We start from the raw sequence: 14,439 nt of genomic DNA on the forward strand, positions 1-14,439 counted from the left end.
TGCTCCAGCAAATCCTCTTTACTTTTAATTTTTTTCCAATAATTATTTTTGTGCCAAGCCAAATATTTTATGTGGTTTGTAATATGTAATAGATGAAATTGTGTCAGTTTGCACATATCTCAACCTATGCCACATGTTCTTATGCTTGTTTTTTTATCCGCTCGTAATTTATACTTAAACAAATGCATCAATTGAAGTTTGACAATATCATATTTCAACTAGACAGACGGTCAACATCCGTAGTCGCTCCTATTCAGTCTCATTCCATGGTTTTTTCCTTGTTTCCTTCGTTTAAATCCATTACAGGATCAAAGTCTTACTTCTGATCGTTCTATTGCTAGATTGGAGTTATCGAAGCAATGCTAAATATTCCAAAATGAAAACCTCATGATTTTCCTGAGTATTAACGAAGCTCTACCAAATCCTTAAGCGGTGGTGTTGATCGAGGGCAACTTGAGGCTGATAAACAAGATGGGTACAACTTCGATAATGATTTCTCACTCACCAGCAAGAGTTAGCAAACTTGAAAAAGAAGGTAAAAGATTAAGATCAATTGCTAACTTGTGCAACAGGTTAAGATCAATGCTTTACTTTAAAAGTTGAGCTTATGTCCCAGTTGCAGCTTTATTAAGCTCCGTTCTTTGTGATACTATTACCTTGTAATATTTTATGATTTTTGATGAACAATACGGTAGTGATTGTCTCAAGGAGAACAATAATTTGTTATGTTGTGTACATAAATATATGTGCTGCGTTTATTATTTATTTATATGTATCTATTTGGCCAACCAGATTGGAAATGAATTAAAATTCATTATTCCAGCACAATTTTATTACTAATGTGAAATTAGATTCAAATTTATGTAAGTGTAGCGCACATATAATTGGTCACAAAATATATTTCATTCATAAATCCAGATAAAAGGGCCAAAAGCAATATGGATAAATTTTGGGCTCCACCCAATAACAAAAGAGCCTATAATAAGTTGTGACGAAAATAAAATTTAGGTCTCCGTCCAACAATAATTGTGCCTAATTCAAATTGTGAAGAAAAAATTTATCACAAAGGTATTGCCACATTATATTCTGATCCATCTTGGCAAAACCATAAAAGCCACAATTTATCACAATGGTAATGCCACATCAGATTTTGATCCATCGTGGCAAAACCATAAAAGTCAATTTATGATGTTGTGTGGACGTTTCGTAGGTGTCATAGATTTAGTGACGCGTAGGAACATCATAAACCGCTGTTTATAACACTATTAGTGACAAACGTTGTTTGTCCTAGCAATGTCACAAATCACGATTTATGATGAAAAAAGGGGTTATGACATATATCAGTTCGTCATACATCAGAAGATCGCTTGGGAAACAAATAAATCCAACACTTGGAACATGATTAAATTAGATGCAAATAACTTTAAATAGAGCTCATATGGATAGGGTACATTTTTAGAAAAATTTGGATAATGGATTCATATTTTTATAATTTAGCATAAATTATTTATGATTTTTTAGATTAAATCATTTTTTCCTAATTCCTAGAAAATAGAAAATCACCTTTGAAACTACCCAAAACAAACTTTGTACCGCTTCGATAGTTGGATGGTGCAGGTTTCCAGTTTTGTGGTTAAGACTTAAGAGTAAAAGATCGGACTTTTGTGATAGCTGTAGGGTGTAAATTGAACTTTTTCCAAAATCGAAAATAGTGAAAATGAAACAAATAAAAACTAGTTATAGAAATTGTCTTCGTTCGATTCCTTCATCAATGTAAAGAAAATGGCCTAATAAGAATTTTAATGCAAGTATGGAACAACGAACTATTGGAAATAAAAATACAACGATAATATAAAAACGAACTATAGGAAGGCAAGGCTGTAGCTTTGGTGATGTTTAGCTTTTCCCAAGAATAATAGTGGAAAGGTACGGTTGTTGAAAGTAATTGAGCAACCACAAGAGTAGGATATGTATTAAAAAATTCAATACAAGTCAGCTAGCACAGCACAGTACATTTAAGACTTGATTGGGCAACTAATTAAACATACCGGAGAGATTCCCACCAGCACCCGTGATGAACCCTGCCAACGCAACCCACTCCTCGAGTAGCTTCTCCTTAGATCCTTCCTTGCAAATTGGCGGAAAGAACAGCCAGAATGCTGCCCGTCACGAACACCACCACGAGCAGCGTGGCAACGTGTCGCGGGGGCCGTGGCCATCCCCTCCCCATCCACCACCGCTCGCCCAACTGCTCGGCCACGCAGCACGCGCCGTGCAGCAGGAAGAACGCCGTCATCTCACCAGTTGGTGACCGCAAGGTGATGTAGTACACCATGGCCTCGTGCATCAGCCCGGAGACGAGGAACGTGGCCATGGCGGCAGCCTCCTTCCCGGGGAGCGCTCGTACCGTCGTACGGGGCCGTACACCGACGGCCGGAGGATGGCGGACACCACGAGGTTCCACCGTCGCCCCCCAGAAATCGCGCAGGGACGACGCCAGGTACGGCCGGTCGAACTGTGGCTCCATCTCCATGCCGAGCGCACCACCGATGGCCGCGATGCAGGGGAGCAGGAGATCGAAGAAACAGTAGATGTGGACACCGTACAGAGCCAGGCGCATGTACAGATGCAGCCGGTCGATGAACTGGTAGGCATGGAGGACGGCTGCTAGAACTGCGACCTTGACTGCGCAAGAAACAAGGAACGCCAATTTGGGCTTGGGCGATGCTGCTGCGGCTTTGCTGTGACCGTGATGGCTGCTGCCATTTGTAAGCTTGACAGGTAGCGCTGCAATGAAGAGAAACTGGTGAACGGGGAGGTCAGGGTTGAGCGGGCCACGGCCGGCGGCCAGGAGTGCGACCTTGAAAACGCCGAGCCATGCGAGGAAGAATCGAAGATGACAAGTGCACCGGAGGGAAAGTGAGCTTCACGGGACCCCGTCCGTCTCCTGAGCTGCTCGCCCGCCGTACACCGCGAGCGTCTCCCTCCCCCGACGTCAACTCGTCTGCCGCCGTCGCTCTAGCTGCTGCCTGCGGCGGTGGCAGGCTCTAGAGCCACAGCAGCGCCTTCAACTTGCTTTCCTCCTCCCTCTCTCTTCCCGTTTTGCTCCTTTGGTCCCAGATCTAGATCCAAAGCTTCCTAATTCTGGTGATGCTTCCTTGGTCTTCCCCGACGGCTTCTTCGCCTTGCCCTCCTACACTAGGACGCGCCTCTCCCCTCGGTCGTTGGCTCTCAGCTCCCCTGCGCTGCCCTCGTCGCTAGGCACCTTGCTGGCGATGTGACGGATGTGGGTGGCTGCTGGGTGGCACTGGCACCGGCTGGACCAAGACGGCGTCTTCCCCACGCCCCTGTATCACCCCTCGCCAGCAGCTTTGCTGAGGGCCCTTTGGCTTGGCTGTGGGGAGGCCCCTCCGGTAGACGTCGCTCCTTGTCCTATAGATGGTTCTGTCTCGCCGCCAAGGCCTTTGCGTGGAGCCTGGTTGCTCGGAGTTGGCTGGTTCCTCCAACCGGTGCCGCACCTTGGTGTTGTGCTATGGAGATCCCGTACTGCTGTTCATGTGACATCTGCGGCTTCCTCTTTGTCGCCGCGGCCATCTTCGGGCGCGCAACGAGAGTATCGCACCCGGTGTGCGGGGAGATTCTCCACCTCCGCACGGCCTAGGTTGTGTTGATGGTCTATGGTCTTTTGTGCCCTATATCCTGCAACAAAAGCGTCGCGCTTGTGCGTGGGGAGGCTCCTCTACCTCCGCATGGTTTGGTGACGGCCTTCATCAACATCAACCTCCTTGTTCAGCACAGCAACATGCAGAGCTCTGTAGTATGGGATGTAAGCTGTCAATCCCTCTCTTCTTCTTCGGTGGTGGCTGCTGTGTCAATCCCTCTCTTCTTCTTTGGTGGTGGCTGCTGTGGTTTTGTGATAGTATCTTTTGCTCGTTAGTAGCTTGATGTCGTCTTCTCTGCTTGGTTGTCTTTCGTCACTAATTTTCGGCGGCCTCTGCTCCTCTGAGGCTTCCTTCCCATTGAGGGCGACTGAATTCGGTTGCAACCTGTGAAGCTAGTCCGTTGGCTTGATGCGGGTGACTGAAGGTAACCATAGATGTTGTGTTCCCCTTGGAGGCCTAGTTGTGCGTGAATGATTCGATTCAGGTAGGGTTTTGCCCCCCCCCCCCCTCTCCAACCTTCGTTGGTGCGAATTGGTCAACCTTCGGTGGTCAGCTTCTATTCGCGGATTGGTTGTTTTCAAGTGCCTGGTTGCTTAGCGGTGATACCTCCCTGATCCGTGCCTTGCCTCACCTTTGGGTTTCTTTGTTGTATGGTTGATCCTCTTCTGTAGCGAGTGTGTGTGCTGCGATAGTAATCCCTTGTGGCTCCCTATCTTGTTTCTTCTTTGTATCCTGATCACCAATCTTACGTATTGGTTGCCTGATCTTGTAATTTCTCTTTGAAGAAATGAAATGTTCAGGTTGGCTTTCTTAGCCCCATTGACTCTTAAAAAAATGCAAGGAAGAATCCCGCGAGGCCCCGGATGTTGGCAAAGGAGGTGAAAGCCAGGGGTGCCGCTGCGAGGAACGCAGCCACCGCGAGTAGCGTGAGTAGGCGGAGGAAGCCGGGGCGGACGCGACACGGCGCGCGTACAGCGCCGTGGCTGAGACAGCCAGGGACACCGTGGGGATGCTGTTCTGCAGGAGCTCCATGGCTGCGGCAGACCTCTCTCTCTGCCCCGGCGATGTGGCCGTTGAGGTCAACGATAGACTACAGCAGCAAACAACCGATCGATCTGGCGATAATAATCTAAGGCCCTCTTGCTAAGCATGCAACACTCTACAATGGGACAAGCGATATATAATGGTTGTTTTACCCTCACATTACCCCCTCCCACCATCATTCTCGTGTCCCGTCAAAGTTGGCTTGGTTACCGCCAAATTCACCACCGTGGTGGCGCACAACACCACCAACAATGAAGTGATGATGTTACAGAGGAATGGGTTTACTCAATCACTGGCCCCGAGGTGGCTGATGTAGCTAGTCGAGTGAGTTTGGGATTGCCTGAATGTTACATGAATGATTGCGTCTGCTTGAACGGTTGTCCTTGCTTTCGTCACGGTGTTTTGCTCAGCAGCAACTCTGGGAGATTTTGGGGACATCAGTGACCCGGAGGAAGGGAGGGACAATGAGAGCATTTTGACCTTTAGGAAATTAACTTGCTCATCATTCTAGACTCCATGGATGGCTTCAAGCTGAGTGCAGTATGTGAGGCAAACAAACTCAGAAGGCATGAACCTCATCACGCATCGAACTCAGATAGTTTCATTGCATCCAATTGTATCCAATCCCATGCTTGACAATTTGACAATTAAATGCTATGGCGTGTCTATGAAACCGTGGGAGGAAATTTTGCATTGGGATACATTGCTTCGTTCATGAACTCAAATCTTCTTAGATGACATGATGCTCTTGGAAAACCACGCAATAAAACAATGCACTGGGAATAGAGGACTGGCAAAAAATGACTGCACCATAAGTTATACATAAGGATTAGTTTTGGTTGGATATATTATAATAACAATGACGGATAATAATGAGTCTACTTCAACGAATTCACCAATCAATCAAACTAATCATGGTTGTTCAATACGCCTAGAATGCCTTATATTTGAGGAAAATTTTTAAATACCTAGATGTCTTATATTTCAAGATCGAGGGAATATAGGATACCACAAAAGGTGCTATTAAGACCTCAAGGATAGGTTGTTGTCGCAGAAAGATTAAGACCTCAAGGCGCCATGATCTTTGCTGCAAATGGCTCCAACTAACGTGGTGCCAAGAAAAGGGTCACTCTATATGGACGATCATTTATGGGCTAGATTTTGTTCACTTCGTAGTACTGGTGGAAGAAGCAAAGAGGCAAAAATCAAGAATTATGCTATTTATTAGATGAAAGATTTCTTTGGGAAAATATGTCAATTTCTTACCATATATTTTGATTGGAGATGCTTGCCTTTTTCTTAGGGAAAAGATTTTTCATCTTCTCCATATTTATTGTCAACAGTATCCTCTTCTTAATGATGGATATCAATATCCATCGTTGGTGAGCAACTCTTCTTTGGCAAGATATAGGATTGGGGGTTGGGGTTATTAACTTGGTTTCATGATGTGCAGTTCCCCCAACCCTAGAAGTCTAGAGGGAGGGGTTGGTGCACACGGGACAATTAGTGAAGGATCCAGGGCTTGAAGGAAGGAGGGGCTCATTCCCCCTTCTTCCTCCTTCCTCCTCTATTTCTCTTCTTCTTCTTCCTCCTTTTCTTCTTCCCCCTCTTCATCCATAGTTGAAATTTTTAGGGGAGCTTTAGGGGGCTTCATGGGCTTCATGGGGGTAGGGGCTCCAGCCCCTATGGTGGATCCCCCTGAGGGAGGTTGTGACATCCCTGATGCAGAGGCAGCATAATGGATGAGGTAGTGGGCAAGCATAATGTTGGGATCGGAGATCCTGAACAGGTTAGAGAGATAAGACATACAACTTTTAAACAAATGGTCAAAAGTCCCCTCCTCCAAGTCCTATGTCTCTATTTATAGGTGGGGAGGATCTCTATTTATAGGGGGGAGGAGGTGGTTGTTTAAATTTATTCGATTGGTAGGGAAGAATATTATAAACAAGTCTCTGGTATTTACATTGAGGCCCTTGGATATTGCAATTAAATTACTAAGCCTCACAAATAAGCCCTCAGACCCCTATTTCAGACCTCTGTTACACACAAAGGGGTCCTAGCCTTGGGCCACCTAAGCCGCACCCCAACACACAACATAGGATAGTGGATTGGAGCTAGCAGAGCCAAATAGAGAGATAAAAAATGTTAGAGATAAGGTTATGAGGGGAGAGGGAAATCTAGCCCACTTATGCTACATCTAATCAAACAATATGGAGGATACGAAACATATAAGATAGACTCCTACTTGAACTGCCCAAATATAGTTGTAATTCGAGTAGATATCATACATTATAACCAACTAGTCGACATACCATGCAACCCTGCCCCTGTCGGTGTTTTATACCTGGCAACCTACCAAGGGAGTACCCGAGGTAGAGTTTTGGTTGGTGGGTGTCGCCGAAATCAAGAGCTCGATGGTGTACATAAGCACGCGATTTAGACAAGTTCGGGCCACTAGATCGCGTAATACCCTACGTTCTGTATGTTGTTTGCTTGTATTGGATTGAACTTGTTTTGAGGGGGTCCCTGCCCACCCTTATATACCGGGGGAGCAAGGTTACAGGGTAGTTGTCTTACAAGAGTACTAGTCGGATACGACTATAGAGTTCTATTCTAACTCGGAAGAGTAGTTTTCTTGTCCATGACTAGTCTCCTAATAGTCCATGTAGACTACGCCACCCTGTATCGTAGTGTCCATATCCTGGTATGTCTCGGTGTACTTCTCCTTGTATGGATCTGTACAAACCTTCTGGTGGGCCAATGGATGTATGCCCGACAAGCCCCCGAGTACTTTGTAGTCAAATGTAACAGCCTTAGGTACTTTTGCAGACATTGCTCGACTAGTTTCTAATGCTCTTTGAGTACTTTGGTCGTGGCCAAGTCTTCGAGTACTTGAGTACTGTCATGCGGATGGAAGGTACTCTAGCCTCATTTGATGTTGTTTTTGAGAAGTTTGTCTTCAAACCTTTATATGGAAGTGCGATGAAAACACACTCCAAAAGGAGTAGCCCCCGAGCCTTAGGTTGAATCGAAGAATCAGGTTGAGGGTCAATCTGCATTTGTTCCATCTTTGTCTTGATCTTTGAAGAAAAAGAAATTTTTATCCAATGGGCATGGTATACGCAGCCCCCGAGCCGTTACCCAACTAGTTCCAGGAGGTATAAGGGTCTTTTAATCTGTTACCATGACCTTTCAGCTTCTGCCAGTTTGGAAAAAACCTATCTTGCGTGGACAAGGCAGTAATTGCCGCTGATTAGCGAAAACATCGGGCCATTACCCCGGAGACTCCACCATGGTTATAAAAGTTATTGGAGAGATACCCCTACCCTTTACGCTGCCATTTTGCATTTGTCATTTGTCTTGGTCGAAAAACCCTAGCTCTTAGCGCCGCATCGATCTCATCTTAGATCGCTAGTGCCGCCATGCCTTTCGTCACCTACGACGCCTCCTCGAAGGCCCCGAGTGCATGTGCTTGAAGACCAAGGCAACAATCAGGATAGGGAGGAAGCTCGAAGGTTTGAAGAAGGGGTCCAAGGAGGATGTCAAGAAGGCACCCAAGGAGGGTTCCCTGAGGGGAACTTCCAGGAAGGAGAAGTAGCCCGAACTGCCGGCGCTGAAGTGTGGGGAAACCAACCAGATTGCGCTGCCCAATCAGGCGATGGCCTGGAAGCGATCCACCATGAAGGACGAGGAAATCCAAGAGCTGGTAGATGCCAAGCTGCTACAGAAGCAGGCGGTCGTGGGTTGGAGGTCCTCTTATGGCAATAGATGTTTGAAGCGCCCCCCAATGACACAGTAATATTTGCTCGGTTTGCGGAATGCAGATTTGCTATTCTGACTTCTGACTTCTTCCAGGGCATCTTGGAGTACTACTCATTGCAACTCATCCATCTCAATCCCAACAACATCTTGCATATCTCCATCTTTGTTCACTTGTGTGAATCATTTCTGGGGAATCCTCCCCATTTTAGTCTCCTTCGCAAGATTTTTCGTCAAAAGCCACAGCCTAGTTAGCAGAATATGCGGGTTATTGGAGGTGTCGGCTTCCAGATCCAAGAGCAGTACTCGGATCTGTATTTGAAGTATAAGCTGGTGGAATCTCATTGCAGTTGGAAGAAAAAATGGTTTTATATTGAAGATCACAAGCCGTCTCTGCCCAATGTTACTGGACATCATCCAAAGTACAGCAGCCGGTGGCTTGATGAGCCAACAACTGCTGAAAGTATTCAAGTACCCAATCTATTGACCAAGATTGCTGTGTTGAAGAAGTAGGGTTTGACAGGAGTAGTCGTAGCTGCCAACTTTCTGAAAAGATGTCTGCAGCCATTGTAGTTTCGGCAGACTCCTGCATGTGAGTACTCTGGGCCTGATGATCCCTCACAGATGTTGCCCGATGATATCTCTGATGAAGAGGTTGGGGCGTGACTGCACTGGATGTTCAAAGATCTTGAGAACGCACCCGGAGTGGTTGAAGAGTTTGACAACCGGAACAAGCCGAATGAAGTAAGTATTCATCATTGTTGTGCTTCGAGCACTTGTATTATTTTTATATGTTGTTTTCCGACTTATTTCTTCTTGTGCAGGCAGATGCACTGGTGTATTATTCACCTCCTCCTCCCCCCAATACGGATGTCGCAAAGAACGCAATGCTAGTGCATTCACTGCAATTGCCTGGGGATTCCTTAGAAGAGTAAGAGAAGGAGGGGGAGGATGAAGAGACTGATCCCATTGACAGCTCTGATTCTGATGATGAGGGTGGCTTTGTATTGCAGCCGCACGCCCCGAAGCGAGACAAGTCGTCTTCTATCATGTTGAGATGTCGTGCTGACGATGACATAGATGATGATTTGGTGCCGCCGCCAAAGAAGCAGCGAACTGCTGTGCCCAAGAGGCGCGCTAGGTGCGATCTTCACACCCCTTGATGCACCTTCGCCGGTAATAACTATTGCGGAAGGGTAAGGCCTTGAGGTGCGAGTACTCTTGTACTTGGTGTGTGTAGTTTTGACAACTTATCTTTAGGTTCTTTCTTCTGTAGGCTACTAGTGAAGTAGTCGAGACCGTAGAGGCAGCTGCTGATGAGGTTGTTGGTGCCGTGGAGACGGCTACCGATAATGCTGGCGAAGTTGTGGAAACAGCGGCCGACGACAGGACTGTTGTGGCGGACGCCGGTAATGTGACCATGGTTCCGCAGACAACTACTCCACGTGTGACCGTGGTGGCAACGGTGACTGCTGGCGGTGTAGCTGGATCAACAGAGATGGACATGAGTGAAGCAGTCAAGACGCCAGAGGCTGTATCTGATGCTACACTATTCGAAATTTCCGGGGGCGGAGAGCACACGGGAACCAATGGCAATCACATGGCTGCCGCTGCCCAAGTAATTGCTACGGGTATTCGCGACAACCTTGAAGCTCCGCTGCCTGCCCCATCACATATGCCAATTCCTAATATCTTGCCAATGCCTTTGGTGGGGAAAGCTCCTCTAGTGCCTCATCAGTTGACCAGGTGAGTACCCTGGCACTGTGTTTGAGTACTGGATTTGTATCAAGTAGTTGCTCTCTGGTTCTTATACTTTGTTGTGTGTAGGGCATCTTCAAGTGTTGACCTTGGTGCGGCAGGCACAGGCCCAGCAGCTGATGATGAAAGCTACTCAACTATGAACCTAGCCCCCACACCTGTCATCGAATTAACGGAGGAGAACTTATTGCCGGCGGTGGGGGCAAACGCTACGTCCTTGGTCGCCGCGTTGTTGCAGGATGTGATCGGATCTCTCTAGGATGCAGCACTACTAGCCCCTCAGACTACTGCTCCTGGACCGCTTCCTGAGGCTGCATCAGTTGAAGAACTGTCTCTGTCAGACATCTTGGACGCCGTTCCTCTCAAATTTGCGGATACTAAAGCCCCCGAGCTCAAAGCTGCGTGCACCCTTGGATCCGTTGCGGCGGCTGCAGGGACGTCGTCGGAGGCAGGGCTGCCATTTAGTCAGGAACTAGACTTGGTGCCCGGTGCAAAGACTGATTTAGCAGCTGAACATCCATCACCGTGGAGGGAAATCGAGGCTTTTGAGAGCCCCCTATTGGAACCGCAGGCCATATCCTCCATCTTGGAGATGAACCAACTTATCATGGCATATACTAAGGTGAGTTCAGCTCTTGTACTCTTCTTTCTTGATTTGAGTGACTAGTTTTCCATTGAGAGTACTAAGTTTTCTGTACTCAGGATCTATTTGAGAAGTCTCGCCAAAATATCCAACTTTTGCGGGAGCAAATCGAGGCTGCGCGTCGCGTTGAGCTTCTAGAGAAGGAAATTAGTGAGGAGCATCGGTGGACTTTCCAGTTTCTGGATTAGTATGATAGCGCTGTTGCATTGTTCCAGGTGGAGCGGTGGGTGTTTGAAGGTGAACAGAGCCGCATTGTTGCACGCAACAAGTCCTTGCACCATAAAGTTGAGGGTGAGTACTTGTGCACATAGTCTTTGAATTGTCTATTGTATGTGGTCTATCCTCTAACTACCCGTTGCTATTTTGCAGAGTTGAAAATCCAGGAGATTGTGTTGAAGAACACAATTACTGATTGGAAGAATGCCTACTATAGGCTGACAGAGGAGCATGAAGAGCTCAAACGCCGGTTGGAGAAAGTGGAGCATGATCTCGAGTGGGAATCTAAGATGCGCCGAGACGGTGATGTCAGCCTAGTGAAGGCCATAACTACTATCAAGGCGCAACAAGAACTTCTCCAAGAGTGGTCTGATGCGGCGCAACTTGTTGCCGACATGGTGGAGCCTCCTGACGAAGGAGTAGAGCCTCGTCCCCTGCTGGAGAGGGTCAGGGATGCGTCGGTGAAAATTAATAGCCTAGTCCAAGGCATGGCCAAGTCGGTGTCCAAGCAACTGCTGGGATTCATGAAGTCGTTCTATCCCAAGGCTGACTTGTCTCCAGTGGCGGAAGGTGTTGTTACAGATTGCTCGAACGAGACTTATCAGTAATACTTGGAAGAATTGGACCCTATAGCTGAGGAAGTAGCCAAGTTCATCAACCTGCAGTAGTCCTCTAGGTTTCTTTTGGTTGTAACTACTCCTGAACTTTGTGTCTTTGAACAATGATCTTTTGGAGGAACTGAAACATTGTATTGTAGTTTCTGACTAGTGCGGCCGTGATGATCCTTAGTACTTTGAGCATTGTTTTTTGCTGATTGGGCAGGAGTCGTATCTGCGAGCTACTTGTGAGCTCGGCTGATGAGTAGTCTATAGTAGTTTACCACTCGTAGCCTCACAGTGGAAGTAGTCATCCTTTTTCTCTGCATTATTGCGAGCGTATCTGAGAGGACGGATGAGAGTACTATGCATACCTTGTCATTTTGCAATTAGGGCGGATCACATGCGAGCGTTTACTCTGGTCAGTTGGCTTTGCATGTGGGTACTGTACTTGTGCCAGGCGGTGGGGCAAGCTTTGCACTATGTAGTCATGGGTGTGTGGTGGTGACTCTTGGATGGTAGCTTGGCTTCCTGGCTATAAATAGAGCCCCATCTACCTCTGTGAAAGGTATGGCTCAGGTTATAGCAATAGTTGGCCTTAAGCTTCTTCTCTTTGATGGTGGCGAGATTCCAATGAGCGCCCTGGTGCTAGAAGATTCCTCGTATTGTGGTTCCACATTCCCTCCACAGATCCTCGAGCTGAGTCCGGTGGCTGCAATGCTAGAAGAATCCTCGTACGAGGAAGCACCGTGTGCCCCGACTTTTCCCCTGCTCTCTAGATGAATTGACGCTGGAGCTCGCTGGTGGAGAAAGGCGAGCATCTTGGTTTTTATCCAGCTATCTGGTTGAGGACAGTGGTGTGGTTCTGACCGCTCCCTCTCTCTGAAGTTCCTCTGGGCAAAACTCAAGTACACAATGTGTACTCGTAGTCCTGCTCCGGGTGTTTGTGGAAGGGAGAGGGAGGTGATGCTAGATGAGAGGATGGGGGTGCTGTATGCCCCAGTCTACATCTAGCTCACCGTCGAGGGGAGGAGTAAGGCACAACTGCCTAGAGCGCAGCTTTCTTGCGTGCAATTCCTGCTCCTCAACGCTTCTTGCTTCTGATGTTGGAGTAGTCTCCAGGCTCATTCGCGTATATGTGATATTGTAAAAGTCTGGGACTTCTATTGTAATTGTCAGTAGGCAGTTGCTTGTAGTCGTTGTTGAGCACTTTTGTTGTACTCTTGAATTTCCGACTTCTTGAGGCAGAAGCATTGATGTATCCTACAAGATTCGTTAATATGAAAAATGCATATATGAGATAAGTAGTCGAAATGAGCAGTCTTGTGTACTCTTCTTGTCAGCTTGTTGGCTTCTTACGCCATTGGTCCACTTTTGCAAATCATTGGATGAGTTGAAATAACTTGTTTAGACTTATGAGTACAAGCCAAGTTGGGGTGTTCTGGCCTAGAGAGCTTACTAGCTCAAAGTTTGCTGCTAACCCGCCTTTGCGAGCCGCTGGGTAAGTTGAATAACTCGAGTGGACTTGTAACTACAAGTCGTATTAGGGCGCTGTGGCCCAGAAGCTGAATAGCTCATGGTTGCAGCTGACCCACCTTTGCGAGCCGCTATTTGAGGCGAGGACATGTACTCGACTACCGTGAAAAAATAATTGCATAAAAAAGGCTGAGGCCAGTGGCTTGTGTACAATGTCCCGTAGTCTATTGACTAGGGGTAGAAACGACAGAGATGCTTGATGTTCCACGAGTTCTTGACGTCTTCGCCGGAGAGATGCTGTAGCCTGTAGGATCCTGGGCTTGTGACCTTGGATACGATTGAGCTTGTGCAGCCCCTTGGTGTCTTGGATATGCTTGAGGACCATGTCACCAATATTGAAAGAACGTTCTTTGACGTTGCTGACTAGACATGTGCTGCACAGTGGGATTCCTTTAGGCTGTCTATGTCTAGACGGTTTGTTTCTTCTGTGGTGCCTTCGTCATAATGTTCGATTGTGGGAGATTTCCACATGATGTAGGCATGGAGTATGGCTTCTGATCCATAGACCAGAAAGTAGGGCAACTGCCCTGTAGGCTTGCATGGTTGAGTACATAGCTCCTAGAGAATGTTGGCTAGTTCTTTGAGCCACTTGCCTCCTTTGGTGTTGCCAATGTTGTGCAACCTTTTCTTCAGGGCATCAAGTGACATCCCGTTGGCGCGCTCAACTTAACCGTTGGCTCTTGGGTGAGCAACGGAGATGTAACCAACATTTATTCTGTTGTTTTCACAGTACTCCCAGAACTCATGATTGTTGAAATTGGAGCCTAAATCTGTGATGATCCGGTTTGGGAATCCATAGCAGTGGAGAATCTTATCGAGGAAGTCGAGTATCTTGTCTGCCTTGGGCCAGGTGACAGGCTTTACTTTGATCCATTTTGTGAACTTGTCGATTGCCATGAGTAGTCGATTGAATCCTCAGGGCGCTGTTGGAAGTGGCCCAATCATATCGAGTCCCCAACATGTGAAGGGCCATGTTGGAGGTATCGTGATAAGCTTGTAGGCAGGGACATGTTGTTGCTTTGCAAAGAACTGACAACCTTGGCATCGACAAACTAGTTTCCTTGCATCAGCTAATGCGGTAGGTGTAACACCCAGTGTTAATGACAACTTAAGTATGACATCAAGCAGTAAGGGTGAAATTTGGATTAAAGGAAGGTAATTTGAGCAAAAATCGAATTTGAGCCGAATTCGACCAAAATTGCAATTTGGAGAGTTAAATTCGGAA

At 47.0% G+C, this 14,439-nt stretch overlaps 1 pseudogene; it reads right to left on the bottom strand.

Moving 5' to 3' along the window:
* Positions 1–1,948: 1,948 nt before the first annotated feature.
* LOC101755608 lies at positions 1,949–4,468 on the bottom strand (annotated as a pseudogene).
* Positions 4,469–14,439: the final 9,971 nt, after the last annotated feature.

The sequence above is a fragment of the Setaria italica genome, chromosome VII, assembly GCF_000263155.2.
Source record: "Setaria italica strain Yugu1 chromosome VII, Setaria_italica_v2.0, whole genome shotgun sequence".
Taxonomy (NCBI): Eukaryota; Viridiplantae; Streptophyta; class Magnoliopsida; order Poales; family Poaceae; genus Setaria; species Setaria italica.